This window comes from Panthera pardus, unplaced genomic scaffold, assembly GCF_024362965.1.
Source record: "Panthera pardus isolate Hobbes unplaced genomic scaffold, ASM2436296v1 HiC_scaffold_27, whole genome shotgun sequence".
In the NCBI taxonomy this organism is placed as follows: domain Eukaryota; kingdom Metazoa; phylum Chordata; class Mammalia; order Carnivora; family Felidae; genus Panthera; species Panthera pardus.
Window position 1 is genome coordinate 28630981 of NW_026526843.1, and position 16038 is coordinate 28647018.

Consider the following 16038-nt stretch of genomic DNA (forward strand, 5'->3'; position numbering starts at 1 on the left):
CATAGAACTGAGCAAACCCTATGGGGGGAGGGGCTAGACCACCAGGAAAGCCAGACTTGCAGGTGCACTGGCATTAGTAGCACCCTGCCAGCAAATACATATATCAGCCCACCAGAATTTTATCAGGCTATTACCATCCCAATAGAACCATGAAAACTATAATGAGAGGTCTCTTATCTGATCATTCTATCTCATAATTTGGTAAAGAGGCATAGTGGTTCCCCCTGGCAACTATTTCACTCATTCTTTTTTTTTTTTTTTTGAATGTTTATTTATTTTTGAGAAAGAGAGACAGACAGGGAGAGCACCAGCAGGGAAGGGGCAGAGAGAGGAGACAGAATCCAAAGCAGGCTCCAGGCTCCGAGCTGTCAGCACAGAGCCCAATGTGGGGCTCGAACTGACAAGCATTGAGATCATGACCTGAGTCCAAGTCAGACACTTAACCGACTGAGCCACCCAGGTGCCCCTTCACTCATTCTTGTCCAGTGGTTCTCAAACTTGAGCCCGCATCAGAATCACCTGAAGGACTCACTGCACATAGACTACTGGGCCACAAGACCCCCAGAGTCTCAGAGCCAGTGCCTGAATGCTATTGGTCTCAGCGTGGTAGCAAGTTTCTCCTCACCCCTGACATAGGTGGTCTGTGGACCATACTTCAATACATTATTGTCTTGGACGTATCGGTCAACTGCTGCCAAATAAAACTTGGTGCCCAGGCTAACTTACACCCAACACGTAAGCTTTCTTCAGGTGTGGAAAACTAAGAGAAGAAGGGTTATAACACAATTCACCACAGGTTCACTTTTCTGTTTTCTTAGGAAACAATCATTTCCTAATTGGTATTTTTGTACCAATAAACAAAAAATTGGTATATTCCAACTGGTATAGTTGTTTTATTAGGAAAATGTATTGTGAACTTGTTAATTTATAAAGAAAATAAAAACATTTTTAACCCCTATCTTTTTTTAATGTTTATTTATTTTGAGAGAGAGAGAACCAGCCAGTATGGAGAGAGGCAGAGAAAGAGGAGAAAGAGAGAGAGAGAGAGAGAGAGAACGAACCCCAAGCAGGCTCCATGTTGTCAGTGCAGAGCCCAATATGGGGCTCAAACTCACAAACTGTGAGGTCATGACCTGAGCCGAAATCAAGAGTCGGACACTTAACCGACTGAGCCACCCCAGGCACCCCAACCCTTACTTTTAATTACAAGCAACTCATTACTTAGTGAAACCAAAAAGTAAAAAAATTAGAAACTCCTAAGTACAAACCAAGTACCTTTGTCTTTATTGAAATGCTATAGTAAGTTCCATTTACCTAAACACTTTCTTTTTTCCTTCCTTTTCTTTATTTCAGAAAAAAAAATCTGAAGGAAGGGCATGCTCTTTCTTAATTGCTTCTGGACTGTTCCGGGATCCTTTCAGGTCATCCAGCCCTGCCACTGGAGCCTGGAAATTGCCACTCCTTCAGCAAATATTTATTGGGCATCAACAACACAACTGGCACATCACTAGGCACTGCAGAAGAATAGTGACTGAGAAAGACAAATTCTCAGCTGCACAGAGCTTATATTCTAGCAGGAGAGAAATAAGAGTAACAAAGAAATTAAAAACATAGAAAGTAGCGTACAGGGTGCAATGAGATCATGTAAAAAGAGCGCCTGACCCAGAGTTGAAGGTGGGGGTAGATAGGTTTTCCCAAAGAAAGTGTCAGTCAAAATGAATCCGGAAGCATGGCATAAAGCTGAAGTAATGACAGAGCACAGTGCTTTTAAGGAACTGAAATAATTGCAATGTTACACCGCACGTGGTGATGGGGAAGTAGATAATAGAGAAGGGAAGGCAAGTGGCAGTACTAAAATGATGCACACTGCTTCTTTAATACTTTCTCTTTCTGTGTGAGCCTTCTTACTTTATAGTTTTCTTCCATCATCATTGGCCAGTAAACTGCAATGGAAAAAACACAAATTGCAGGACTACCTGGTTCACAAAGGTACCCCAGGTGGCCCTGTCTGTGTGGCCTCTCCCCTCCCTTCTTTTGATGAACTACTCCTCCTCTCCCTCAAGCTCCAGGCATGTGGCTCAATTTGTAGCTGCTATTCTTTTTTTTTTTTTTAACTTTATTTGCGGGAGCGGGGGGGCAGAGAGAGAGAGGGAAACAGAGAATCCCAAGCAGGCCCCGCACTGTCAGCATGGAGCCAGACGCGGGGCTTGAACTCACGAACCATGAGATCGTGACCTGAGCCAAAACCAAGAGTCGGATGCTTAACCAACTGAGCCACCCAGGTGCCCCTGTAGCTGCCATATCTTGATTCGATATCCCAGGTCATAGCAATTGGATGAGAAGGGAACGCTTGCTCCAAAATTGGCCATGGATAGAGTTCCATGCTCCTGGCCACAGTGATTAGTCTGGTGGTAGGCACATTACTCAAGACCAATCAATGAGAACTCTTCCCCAGGTTTTCTTGGACTGGAGCTGGCAAGGAAGAACTCCTTCCTCTCTGGTCAAAGAGCTGTGAGTATGTGAGCTCAGAACTAGCAGCAGCCAAATCCACCACCATATGGAGAATCCTGTCTTCAGTATGAGAGAATGAAGCCAACACACAGAGAGAAGCAGGGGTATGAAGCTAAGAGAGAGTCCTGACAGCTTCTCAGCCTCTAGTTTTGGTCCCTAAGCCCAACTTTGAGGCTGCCCTAGTTCCTGTCCTTCCCAAAATGCTGGCTGTTCAGCATTTTCTCCAAACCTGTGAGCCACCAGGTACTCTTCCTATAAAGTGTCTTTTACGTTAAGCTAGTTCCACTTGGGTCTTCGTCAAAAGATTGTGTGCCCTCTGCTCGGCATGTTCCTTTGAATTGCCTTTCTCAAAATGGGTATGGAACAGCTGTGAATATGTAACTTATTCCTAACTCTTCAAGGCTGTTTCTCCTTTTCTTCACCTCATTTCCTTACATCTTTACTCACTTTCTCTCTTCTAAAGACTCAGAAGCCAGCAACCAAAACAGAATCAGGTCTCACACAGGACTGAGAAGGTCTCCTCATGTCTGCCTTCTTTACTGCCCTCCCAGCAGAAACCATTGCGCCCTGGAGCCAATTAGCTACTTAAGGGTGAAGGGGAAAAGGAGTAAAGTAGACCTTTTTTGAGAAGCTTTCCACATGCCTTCTAGCTTCTGGCCTAAATCACCTGGGCCACTCAGTACTCTACGCTAACTGGATTCCCAAGTTACAGGAGAAAGATCAGTGAGCCAAGAATACAGCAAAGATGTCCAATAGATCCCACTTTTGAGTCATAACACAGCAAAAACAGAACTCACCATCTCTCCCCCTAAACTAACTCCTTGTCCCAGCTCCATTATTCCTTCCCTTGTCATTCTTCTAGTCACCCGAACCTGAAATGTGGTATTATCGGTATCATTAATTATCATTAATTTCCCTCTCTCTATCAAACCCTGTAGACAATAAGATACTGGTTCCTGCCAGTTGTTTTGCTTTGAAACGTCTTTTATATCCATCCTTTCCTCTCCATTCCCATTGCCAAAACCCATATCCAGGATCCATCACTTCCTTCATGACCAATCTCTTATATGGTTTCCATGATGTCACCTCTTCTCCCTCAGCATTGGCTGAAAGGACCACTGACCCAACAGCTGCCACTCTACATTCTAGCCAGTGATCTGATCCAGAGCCTGGTATAAATATATGAAGTAGGACAATCAGATACTCTGTCAGGAATTTGGCCTAAAAATACTAGAGGGGAACAGGGAAGGGGAGGGAAGGGAAGGGGGGGACAGAGAAGAGAGAGAGTGAGAGAAAGAGAGAGAAGAGAGCAAGAGCTAAAGCCATAAGGATGCCTAGAGAGAAGCCATGAGGAAGAGTCGGAACTCTAAGGGAAAAAGTAGAAAACTGGAACCTTGATGGGCCATCCAGACCAAAATGCTAAGGAAGCAGAAACAAGGAGTAAAATGGAAACTGGGAAGAATGGAAAAGAGAACCCGAGCAGACAGGAAAAGCTAAGGCAGTCAGAAGGGAGTGGTGCTCACGGTAGAATACTGAAGTGAAAAGTCCCAGTCCCGCAGCTGAACCCCCTTAGCTACCACGGCTCCAAGTGCAGTTCGCGCGAGGTCCCACCGCACTCCGGTTCCTGATCTTTCAGTCCCTAAAATCCCTTTCCCCCTTACAGCTCTTGTACATTCCCCACCCCGTGACTGAATTTGAAAGAGTCTCTATCCCTTACAAACCAAAGAGCCTAAAAAAAACAGTTCAAATCAAATCGTGTCTGGCTTCCAAGATGCTCATTAACTGGCCCCACAGGCGTACCTAGGCCTCCAGCCCCACAACCCCCTCAACAGGAACACTCCACTTCAGAAATATCAATCCTGCCGGCCCCCCACACCTGCATGCATCACAGTCAGTTCTAGCTCAGTACCTTTGCTGGCCCTTTTGCCTCAAAGGCACTCACTTCCCTTTACCCTGCATCCTCCAGGAAGACCTTCCTAGCCTTTGGGCGCCTGGGTGGCTCAGTCCATTGAGCGTCTGACTTCAGCTCAGGTCATGATCTCACGGTTCGTGGGTTCAAGCCCCGTGTCAGGCTCTGTGCTGACAGCTCAGAGCCTGGAGCCTGCTTTGGATTCTGTCTCCCCCTCTCTCTGCCCCTCCCCCACTGATGCTCTGTCTCTCCATCTCGCTCAAAAATAAAAAACTTAAAAAAAAAAAAAGATATTCCTAGACTTGCCAGCCCATGTCATTTTTCCCTCCTCTTGCCTACTAAGCCCTAGAGCCTGAATCGCATAATCTAGCACTCCATTTTACGCTGACCTACATTTTTCTTGATTTATTCTAGGGTTTTTAAATCTCCCCATTTGGCTGGTAAACTCATGAGGAGCAGGAATAGATTTCATATTGTTTTCAAGTAACTCCTTGTAATGAACACAGTAGATACTCATAAGTATTTGTTGTTTGAGTGGTTTATACACAAAGCACTAATAGTCCAAGAGGCAAGATCATAGAACCTCATTACTACAAAACAATGACTAATGAAAAGCTTGCATTAATGGGGCCTATTCAGAGTATGGTCCTTGAGACGACACCCCAAAGAGAAGGGCTCAGCTCAAAGTGAGGCCACCCTCAGGCCCATGAGCCTAGTGACAGAACTATCCTTCTTATTTCCAACAGCAGGAGAGAAAGTACAGGAGAGGCCTGAGCCCTGGAAATGTGGCCTAACTGCATGATATCATGAGAGATCTCTCAGTCTACTCTGGGGGAAAGCATACAACCCTGCCCTACCCTCCTTTGAAAACAAGCACCTCAAGGGGCGCCTGGCTGGCTCAGTTGGTGGAGCATACAACTCTTGATCTCAGGGTTGTGAGTTTGAGCCCCACGTTGGGTGTAGAGATTACTTAAAAAAAATATATTAAGTGAAAAGAAAAGAAAAAGAAGCACATCAAGACACAGGCCAGGAAAATACCAATCCTCATTTCATCCTAGGAGCTGGGTCCTGGGCTGCCCTACCCCAGAGAAATGCTCTGGTCTCCTCCTCCGAGGACAGCTGCTTGTCCAGGCTAACTGCAAGTCAGCTTTCAAAAAGGCCAACATTCAATGTGAGACTTTTAAATATCAAGAGATGATAAACGTTCTTGTTAGATCTTTCCCTCAATCACAGCATTTCTATACAAGAGAAAGTGTGGCTCTGCCCAGTGTCATTTCCAAAATTGATAAGGGAGCCATACATCAGCAGTGGCTATTTTGACACTCCATTATGAGTCATAAAATCTCTATTCAACACCCACTTCCTCAGCCCAGGGTATTATTTATTCCACGGGTTCGGCAAGAGGTCTCAACTAAGTGCAGGATAATCTGCTTCTGAAAACCATAGTTAAGAAAAGGGCAAGTTTCTTGTCATCCTCAGAAACTGATATGCAAAAAATAAATCTGACTAAGAACATGTGGGTGGGAAGGTACAGGGGAAAAAGGATTTTAGAAAAACCTCTCCCATGTTACCCACTCAGAAGCTATTACTGAGCTGTGCCTTTATTTCTTGGTTTCCTGTTTTTGCTTATAGCAGATAAAAACTTGATGGCAGTGATCTTAATCTTCCCTGTCAGCCTTCCAAGCTCATGGTGGTGGCAGGGTGTAGGGTGGGAAGAGAGGGTAGAAATTGTTCCTATCTTCAGGCAGGAAACCAAAGTTCAAGAAAATGGGCTCCAACAGCAGACGGAAAATGTGGATGGTCCCCAGAGGCTGCTGTGCAGACATCTAGAACCGCCTCCAGATCTGGGACAGGGAAGGCATGTTAGCAAGGAGTCTGGATGGAGGTACGGACATGTGACATCATGAATCTGGAAAATGTAGATGAGAAATGTTAATAAACTTAAAGGGGACATTTTCCTTTACCTAGCTAGCCTAAGGTTTGAAATTCCAACATTTGAGGCTCATTCATTCATTTATTTATTCCTATATTTGTTACCTTTCCCCCCGGAGTCTTCTTTTCAAAGGCAAACATTCATAAGAGAGATTACGTACAGTCACCAACATTTTAGTGTGAATTAATCTGTCAAGTTCTTCTACTAAGTATATATAGAGAGAAGAGGAAGAGAGGAAGGGAGAAAGGAAAGAAGGAAGGGAGGGAAGGAGGGGAAGGAAACCAAAGTCATGTTTTCCAGGCTCCTAAAAATGAATTCACAATCATCTCTGCCAACTCCTTGAATATCAGAATGGGTGTCAAAGTTGGAAAGCTTCACTTTCAGTTTCTTCTGTGTGTAGTCAAGGAACCTGCCAACTACCTGAGCCTTATATGTTTGGAAGGATGTTAACAGAAGGAAGATCAAAGGGTGCCTGGGTGGCTCAGTTGATTAAGCATCTGACTTTGGCTCAGGTCCCAATCTCACAGTTGGGGAGATGGAGTCCCATATCAGGTTCTGCACTGACAGTGCAGAGCATGCTTGGGATTCTGTCTCTCCCTCTCTCTCTCTCTGCCCCTCCCCTGTTTGCTCTCTTTCTCTCAAAAATAAATAAATAAACCTTCAAAAATAAAAGGAAGATCAATAGAGAAGTCTTTGCAGTGCCACCTCCTCCCCCTCCAAAACCCACCACCATAGCCCTTTGTGAAAACTATCTGAACCACCATGACTTTATTTATATTCCCTCAGCCTAGAACACAAAGTCCCAGCTCATTGCCTCAATACCAGCTGTTCACTCTGCCTAGAATGCTATTATTCCTCCTGAAATTTGTATAAATCACATATGGCCTTCTCAGGTGGGCCTTCCTCATCCCGCACACGTCTACTCTAGCACATTGTCAATTTATTTTCTTTATAACACTTGTTAGTACCTGATTTTATCTGATTATCTTTCTTTACTTGCTTAATGTTTTCTCTCTGCATATCACCAAGTAGAATTTTATGAAAGTTTCAAGGATATTATTTCTTTTGTTCATGTATGAGCCTAGAACAGTGGCTGGTCCATTAAAAAACACTCAGTAAATATTTATTGAAAAAAGGAATGGATGAACAGATGAACAAATGAATCCCTATTCTCAACCCCAACCATAATAGATGCTCCCATGATTACATAAAAAAGATACTGCTCACGGGGTACCTGGCTGGCTCCACTGGAAGAGCGTGCAACTCTTGATCTTGGGGTTGTGAGTTTGAGCCCCACATTGGGTGTAGAGATCAAATAGATAGATAGATAGATAGATAGATAGATAGATAGATAAAATCTTTAAAAAAGAGAGATACTGCTTAGCATATGAAAAGATGCTCTAGGGTGCACCTGGGTGGCTTAATCAGTTTAGTGTCCAACACTTGATTTCGGCTCAAGTCATAATCTCCTGGTTTGTGAGATCGAACCCCATGTCAGGCTCTGCATTGACAGTGCAGAGACCATCTGGGATCCTTCCTTCCTTCCTCTCTCTCTCCCTCTCTCTCTCTCTCTCTCTCTTTCTCTCTCACACACACACACACATACATACATACATATATACATAAATCTCTACACCATATGCATCAGGGAAATACAAATCAAAACAACAGTTAAATAACACTATCCACCTATTAGAATGGCCAAAACCTAGAACACTGACAACACCAAATGCTAGTGAGGATGTGGAGCAACAAGAACTCTCACTCACTGTTGGTGGGAATGCAAAATCATACAGTCACTTTGGAAGACTGTTAGCCAGTTTCTTACAAAACAAAACATACTCATACAAGGCAGCAGTTGTGCTCTTTGGTACTTGTCCAAAAGAATTGAAAACTTATGGCCCCACAAACACCTGCACACAGATGTTTATAGGAACTTTATTCATAACTGCCAAAACTTGGAAGCAACCAAGATGTCCTATAGTAGGGGAATGGCTAAATAAGCTGAGGTATAGCCAGACAATGGAATATTATTCAATGCTAAAAAAGAAATGAACTATCAAGTCATGAAAAAACATGTTAGAATCTTAAATGCATATTACTAAGTGAAAGAAGCCAATCTGAGAAGGCTACACACTATATGATTCCAACTATATGACATTCTGGCAAAGGCAAAACTATGGAGACGGTAAAAAGATTAGAGGTTGCCAGGAGTTGGGGGGTGGGAATCAGAGAGGGATGAATAGGTGGATCATCAAGAATGTTTAGGCCAGTGAAAATATAGGACACCATAATTACAGAAACATTTCATATATATTTATCCAAACTCATAGAATGTACACCACCATCCCCTCTGGTGGGGGATATTAACTGTGCATGTGTGGGGCCAGGGGGCATGTGGGAAATCTCTGTACTTTCCTCTCGAATTTTACTGTAAACTTAAAACTGCTCTAAAAAAAATTAAGTCTTTAAAAACTGTATTGCTCAAGACAACCATCCCCAGAAAGACTCACCACTTAACCATTCACTCATAGTAGAGGGAACAAGCACCCCAGTGACTCTTCATGCGAAACTCTCCTCTGCCTGGGTATGGCCTCCAAGAGAACAGGGCTGGAGTATATTCTACTTACTTTAATTTTATTTTATTTTATTTTTTTGAGAGAGAGAGCTATCCAGGGAGGTGCAGAGAGAGAGGGAGAGAGAAATCCCAAGCAGGTTCCGTGCTGTCAGCGCAGAACCCAACGAGGGGCTTGAACTCATGAACTGCAAGACCATGACCTGAGCTGAAACCAAGAGTTGGATGCTTAACCAACTGAGCCACTCAGGAGCCCCAATTTTGTTTACTTTAAATAGCCTAATCTGCAATATCTAACACAAAAAGGAAGTACATCATAGTACTGATATTGAACCAATAATATAAATACAGTTGTATCCTATCACAGCACTGATTTGGGGCAGGATTCACATCTGGTTCATAGCCTTGCTGTGTTAGAGTAGACTCTTTCAATATGTAGTTTTATGAAAGCTGGTAATGCTAGAAACATAGGCAGGAAGATCCAGGGCAGAGAGCCAGGATCCGAAGAGCCAGTGACTTCTCCAAGTGAGGGCTCTAGACTAGGTAACAAGTTAGTATCTGGGCAGGGAGGCTATCAGGAATCAAGAAGCACCTGACTTGCTCAGTCAGAACATGCAACTCTAGATCTCAGGGTCATGAGTTCAAGCCCCACGCTGGGTTGGATAGATTACTTAAAAGTATAACAATAAAAATTAAAATAAAAAGAAGTACATGTGAAGCACAAAAAGAACAATGGAACAGAAACTAGGCAAGAGAGTAAAAAGCTAAGGCTCTCACATTTGACAACCAAATCATCTGGTGCTCCAAGGCAGTCAAAACCACACGGACATGTGTGACATAGAGTAGGTAAAGGTCACATATATAAAGCCATATATGTGTTCAGAATCCTGAAGACCTGTACAAACCAAATGTTCAGGACAAAGTCAGCAAGGGAGCAAACTAGAGGTGCTAGGCTCAAGGAGACCCAGATTCAGAGGCCAATCCCTGTCCTGATTAGGACATTTCTTGGATGTTTCTTATGGCAAAAGAACCGTGGACAACGAAGCAATGAAGTAAATCAGCCTAACTTGAGTAGGGAGCATAAGGCACAGGGCAAAAAATAATAGCCAATTATGCAAATAACTTTGTTGAAAACCACCTAAAATGTGAATCTGTACTTGATCTTAGCCAAAAAGCCAAGAAGCAATTAAAAACATGAATCTAAAGAAGGAAGGGTTAGTGTGGGGTGGGGTGGGGCACCTTCACAAGTTTCTGTATGCACAAACTAAAGGTACTATCAGTTATTATGTGACTGGGCTCCAAAGGCGGAATGACCCCCATAGGGGAATGGTTCCGCCATGGCACCCTGGCAGCTTTGCATATGTCTATATATGTCATACGGGCAAAGAATCAAACCACAGCCTGAGGCTTGGGGAATGCTTTGTGAACCTCCTGGAGCATAAGACCACACAAGAGTCCTGTAAGGCCATCTCCCACTCACCTCCCTACCTCCCCTGCAAGGCTGTTATAAGACAGTTTCTCGGGCTTTCACTTTCAAATGCCCCTTCTCTTTAAAGAGAGCTTTCACACTATCCTTACTTTCTAATTTTATACTCTAATAAAATTCTTGCTTGCTGCTCACTTTAGAAAAACAAAAACCAGGGGGACCTGGGTGACTCAGTCAGTGAAGTGTCCAACTTCAGCTCAGGTCATGATCTCATGGTTCATGAGTTCAAACCCCATGTTATACTCTGCTCTGACAGTGTGCAGCCCACTTGGAATTCTCTCTCTCTCCCTCTCTCTCTGCCCCTCCCTGACCCATGCTTTCTCTCTCTCTCTCAAAATAAATAAATAAACTTAAAAAAAAAAAAACCACCAAAACCAGTTTCTCATCAGCTCTCCGGTTCTGATGAGGTATGGGGTTTTCTGCCCTGCCTCCTCGGAATATAAAATTGCTTTAATATGTATCATATACCTAATTTTACAAAATATGAATATTACATAAAAGTATGCAATGTAAATATGCAATATAAATATAAATATAAATATAAACATAAATATATACACACACTGCAGAATATACATCTACTTAGTGGCAGCCCAGATTGAGCTTCTCAGCAACAGGGTGACCCACAGGTCACACTGCAGACATTTGGCTCCTTGTGTTTCCATGTCATCCTTTCTAGCGTGTGGGACAAGGACCACAGTGAACTGGCACTTTTGACTTATTCTTCTTTTCACTGTCTATGGGAACACTAAACCATCGAACTCCAAAAGTGGCTCATTGTGTCCCTACCAGTGGAATCAGTCAGGCTTTGGCCTTGGCCTTGCCTTGTGTTGTATGTGTGAGATTGACAGGCCTCAGGCAAAAAGACAGATAATCTTCTCATTTGTACTTCAGGGTTTGTTGTGAAGGATTTCTCTCGTGAGCAGTTTGAGTTAAAACATTCAGATATGCGTTAATCCCCTCTGAAGAAACCCTGATGCAGTCCAGACCCGCTGCTGAAACCTGACTCAGCCAGGCCCTTGCTCACACACGTACTTTGAAGCTATTGGCCATTTGCTACAGGGGGACAGGGCATCCCAGCAATGTAGTCTCACGGGACCCACAGCCATTGTCTTTATAGAATCACAACAGTTCACTGTGATCATGATGTCACTTCAGGAAAGTCTCCACTTTACTCATCTCAGTCCAATGCAGACATGGCCATTTGTAAAATTTCTACAAGAGATCTATCACCTCTTCCATCAACTACTGCTATCCTTGATCTACCAGGATGTTTTTACTTACTTTTTTTTTTTTTAAGATTTTAAGTAATCCCTACACCCAACAGGTGGGACTCGAACTCACAACCCCAAGATCAAGAGTTGCCTACTCTTCCAACTGACCCAGCCAGGCACCCCGTCATTTTTACTTAAGTCTTATAGGATTCTTACACTGTGGTGGTGACCAGCAAAGTCCCTCCCTGTCTCCATATAGACAAAAGCCCAGTACTAAACACCTACAGGGAGGTTAGCTTGTATAGCACAGTCTTTGACTCCCAAGAATTTATACTCCAAGAAGAAATCAAATTGAGCTACAAAAACAAGCACTTAGCTGTACAATAGATGGCACTATATAATAAAAAGGTGCAAACTAAGGGTTACAGAAGGCAATCCAGGAATATTTGCTTCCAATTTAAGAGATTAAGAATGACATTATGGAAGGTACAGCATTGAGCTGGGCCTAGAAAAAATAGATAAAACTCCAATAACCAGAGAAGGGAGGATAACTGAGCAAAGAAGAATGAACAAACAGGAAAAATAAAAAGACCCTGGAATATAGAAAACTCTGGGAACAAAAGAGAATTTCAAAAATTATGTCAACAAGGAAACAATGGCTTTGAACAACACATTAGACCAGATGGATCTAACAGAGATATATATAGAACATTCCATCTGAAAACAGCAGAATACACATTCTTTTCAAGTGCACATAGAACATTCTCCAGGATACATCACAGGTTAGGCAACAAAACAAGTCTCAATACATTTAAGAAGACTGAAATCATATTAAGCATCTTTTCTGACCACTAATGGTATAACCTAGAAATAAATCACAAGGGAAAAACTGGGAAAAACACAAATACGTGGTGGCTAAACAGCTTGGTAGTAAACAACCATTGGGTCAACAAAGAAATCAAAGAGCAAATAAAAAAATACATGGAGACAAATGAAAATGAAAACACAATGGTCCAAAATCTTTGGGATGTAGCAAAAGCTGTTCTAAGAAGGAACTTGATAGTGACACAGGCCTACCACAAGAAAAATCTCAAACCAACAACCTAACCTTACACCTAAAGGAGCTAGAAATAGAACTAAGACCAAAGTTAGAAGGAAGGACATAATAAAGATTAGAGTAGACATAAATGAAATTGAGAATGTAAAAAAAACAGAAAAGATCAATGAAACCAAGAGCTGATTCTTTGTAAAGACAGATGAAATTGATAAACCTGTAGCCAGATTCATCAAGGGAAAAAAAAAGAGGGCTTAAATAAATAAAACCAGAAACAAAGGAGGATAAATAACAACCAACACCACAGAAATACAACTTATAAGAGAATATTATGAAAAACTACGTGAAAAAACTGGACAATCTAGAAGAAATGGATAAATTCCTAAAAACATACAGCCTTCCAAAACTGAATCAGGAATAGAAAATATGAACAGACTGATTACTAGTAATGAAATTGAATAATAAAAAAAAAAACTCCCAACAAATAAAAGTCCAGGACTAGATGGCTTCACAGGTGAATTCTACTGAACATTTAAAGAAGAGTTAATGCTGATTCTTCTCAAACTAGTCTAAAAAATGGAAGAGGAAGGAAAACTTCCAAATTCATTCTGAGGCCACCATTACCTTGATATCAAAACCAGATAAAGGCACTACAAAGAAAAAACAAAAACAAAAAACTACAGGCTAACATCTCTGATGAACACAGATGCAAAAATTCTCAACAAAATGTAAGCAAATTGAATCCAACAAAACATTAAAAAAAATCATTCACCACATTCAACTGGGATTTATTCCAGGGATGCAAGGGTGGCTTAATTATCTGCACATCAATCCATGTGATTAACAAGAGGAAGGATAAAAAAGCATACGATCATCTGAATAGATGCAGAAAAAACGCTGGACATATTTTGTTGTATTTCAACATCCATTCATGATAAAAATTCTCAACAAAGTAGGTTTAACAAAAAATTCTGTTTTCTTTAGAGTGATTTGAGATGACCTTTGCATCTATAAAATATGGATGGGATACTGCAAGCAAGAAAAAGAGAACAAGACAAAGCTTTGGAATTTAAAATATAATTGCCAAAACCAAGGGGATGGATAATGAGTAAGTGCAGAAGAGTAAATGTAAGGATAACCCAATAGTTAGAAATACTGAACAGCTGAAGGGAAGAGGGGGCAAGGAGAGCAGGCAGGCAATTAGAAGAATCATAACAAAAAAATTAACAACAGCTGCTATGGATTACCTCATCCTGCACAGCGCTAGTTGCTTTACACATATTACCTCATTTAATCCTCACAAAACACTGCAAGGTAGGTACTGTTATTAAGAAATCGAGGCTCGGAGAAATAAAGGAACTTGCCTCATGTCAGACAGGTAGCTAGTGGCGGAGGTATGTCTGCCTCCAAAACTATTGCCCTTAACTCGCTCATCTGTAGGAAGGCAGAGGGGAAGTAAGGTGACAGAGAGGTTGAAGATGGCCAGATCCGAAGCTGATATGTATAGGAGCAAGAGTCCCTTGGGAGCCGGGAAGGCATAAGGTCTCAGGAACGAGTTGGGAAGTGACAAGATGATGCAAAATTAACCTGTAAGAGGACGAGGGCCCTTCCTTCCTCCAAGACTCCCAACACCTGCTGAGGAGACCCAGGGAGGCAGAGACACAGTGAAGTGGGAACAGACATGCACCGGATCCAACAGGACCTTGAAACCAATGCCAAGTCTGCCTCCAACAGCAAGCTGCTTGTGTTTAATGACTCATTCCCTAGGACAAGTCCACACCCTGGCCAGCAGCCACTAAGGATGCTGCAGCAGGACACTACTCTGCACTGGCAGGCGCTGTCACGGCCAGATCTCCTCCACTGTTCTCCAGGAAGTGTGGCCAAAGTCTAAAGTGACCATTGACTTGGTGTCACTAAACCGTTTTATTCTTTTTGGCCAACTAGAGGGCAAAAAGGATTAGAGCAAACCAAGCAGGGGATGTTGCAATGCCAAACTACTCTGCATAATGCTTTCTAGATGCATCGGAGCTGCCTGCCTAGGAACAGCAAGAGAGGCACACACACACACACACACACACACACACAAAAATGATTACCCCGCCCTTGAAAATTATTCCAGAGCAGAAGCCCTGCAAGTCTGAATTCCAAAACCCCAAAGCAGGTGGCCCTTTCAAAGAGCTAAGTTGATTTTATCACTAGCTTTAGTCTGAATTCACCACACATTTCCTCCCTAATCCAGGATGTGATAAGAAACCAACATAACAGGAATTCATCTTCTCCCAAGAAAAGGTGAGCATCTCTGAGTTCAACAGAGACAACTAGAACCTAATTACATCACCTCTTTTCAAGCATTCCGGTAAAAGTGTAAAATGAAAGCTGAAAGAGGCTGTTTAGCACAGCTATAAATGCGACCATATTTTCTTTTTAAAAATGACACACCAAGTAGCTGCCATTTTTAGAAAATGATCTGAAATCTGAGCAAGTGTCAGTCTGTAGCAAAAAAATCAAAATAAAAAATAAAATAAAGAGCTTGTTTTGATAGCTCTGGAACCTGGGCCCCAAAGAGCGGTATTTCCTTGTTATATTTGATTAATATCACACAAAGGGTAAGCAGGGAAGGCTGGTCTGGAAAAAGAAAAGCACCTTTGTGAAGAAAAACAAGTATGTGGCCTTCAGGGAGCTAAGCACATGTTTAATTTTGTGTTTTAAACTTCTCAGCAGACTGCAGATCTATAAACGGAATCGCTGAAAGTGAAGATCACGGCGACTTACCCAGAGCATCAGGCTGTTTTCCGCAAGACGGGGCGAGAAGTGAGAAAGCAAAATCTTTGCTTCAGTTACACAAACTCCCTCTCCTTTGCAGAGAAACTTGATAGCTGAAATGGAGCCAGACGCTAATGCGGGACCGGCTGCGAGTGGTTCTGTGCTTGTCCAACACTGACATCTACTGGTCAGTTTTGAAGTGCATTTTTATTTCTGAAAGCCTTCCATTTACAGCATGAAATAGATCAATTCCCCTGTGTTTTTTATTGTGGAGGATTTTTCTTCGTTTGCCCTTTGGAAACCATTACACTATAATTTAATTGTTTGGGTAAAATACGCAGAGCTATTTAGTTTCTATTTTAGCTTTAAAAATCATGAGGATTGTTATTCTCATTAAATAGGGCTTGGCAGGTGTGAGAAGAAAGCACAGGCTCTCTCATCCGTATTTGTTAGGTATAATAATTATCTCTTCTATACATAAAGCACTAATCAGTTTCCAAAGCATGACTGGTTCTATCATCTCATCAGATATCAATAACCCTGTGAGACGGGAAGATCAGGGTCGTCCTACTTTGCAGAAAAGGACACAAAGG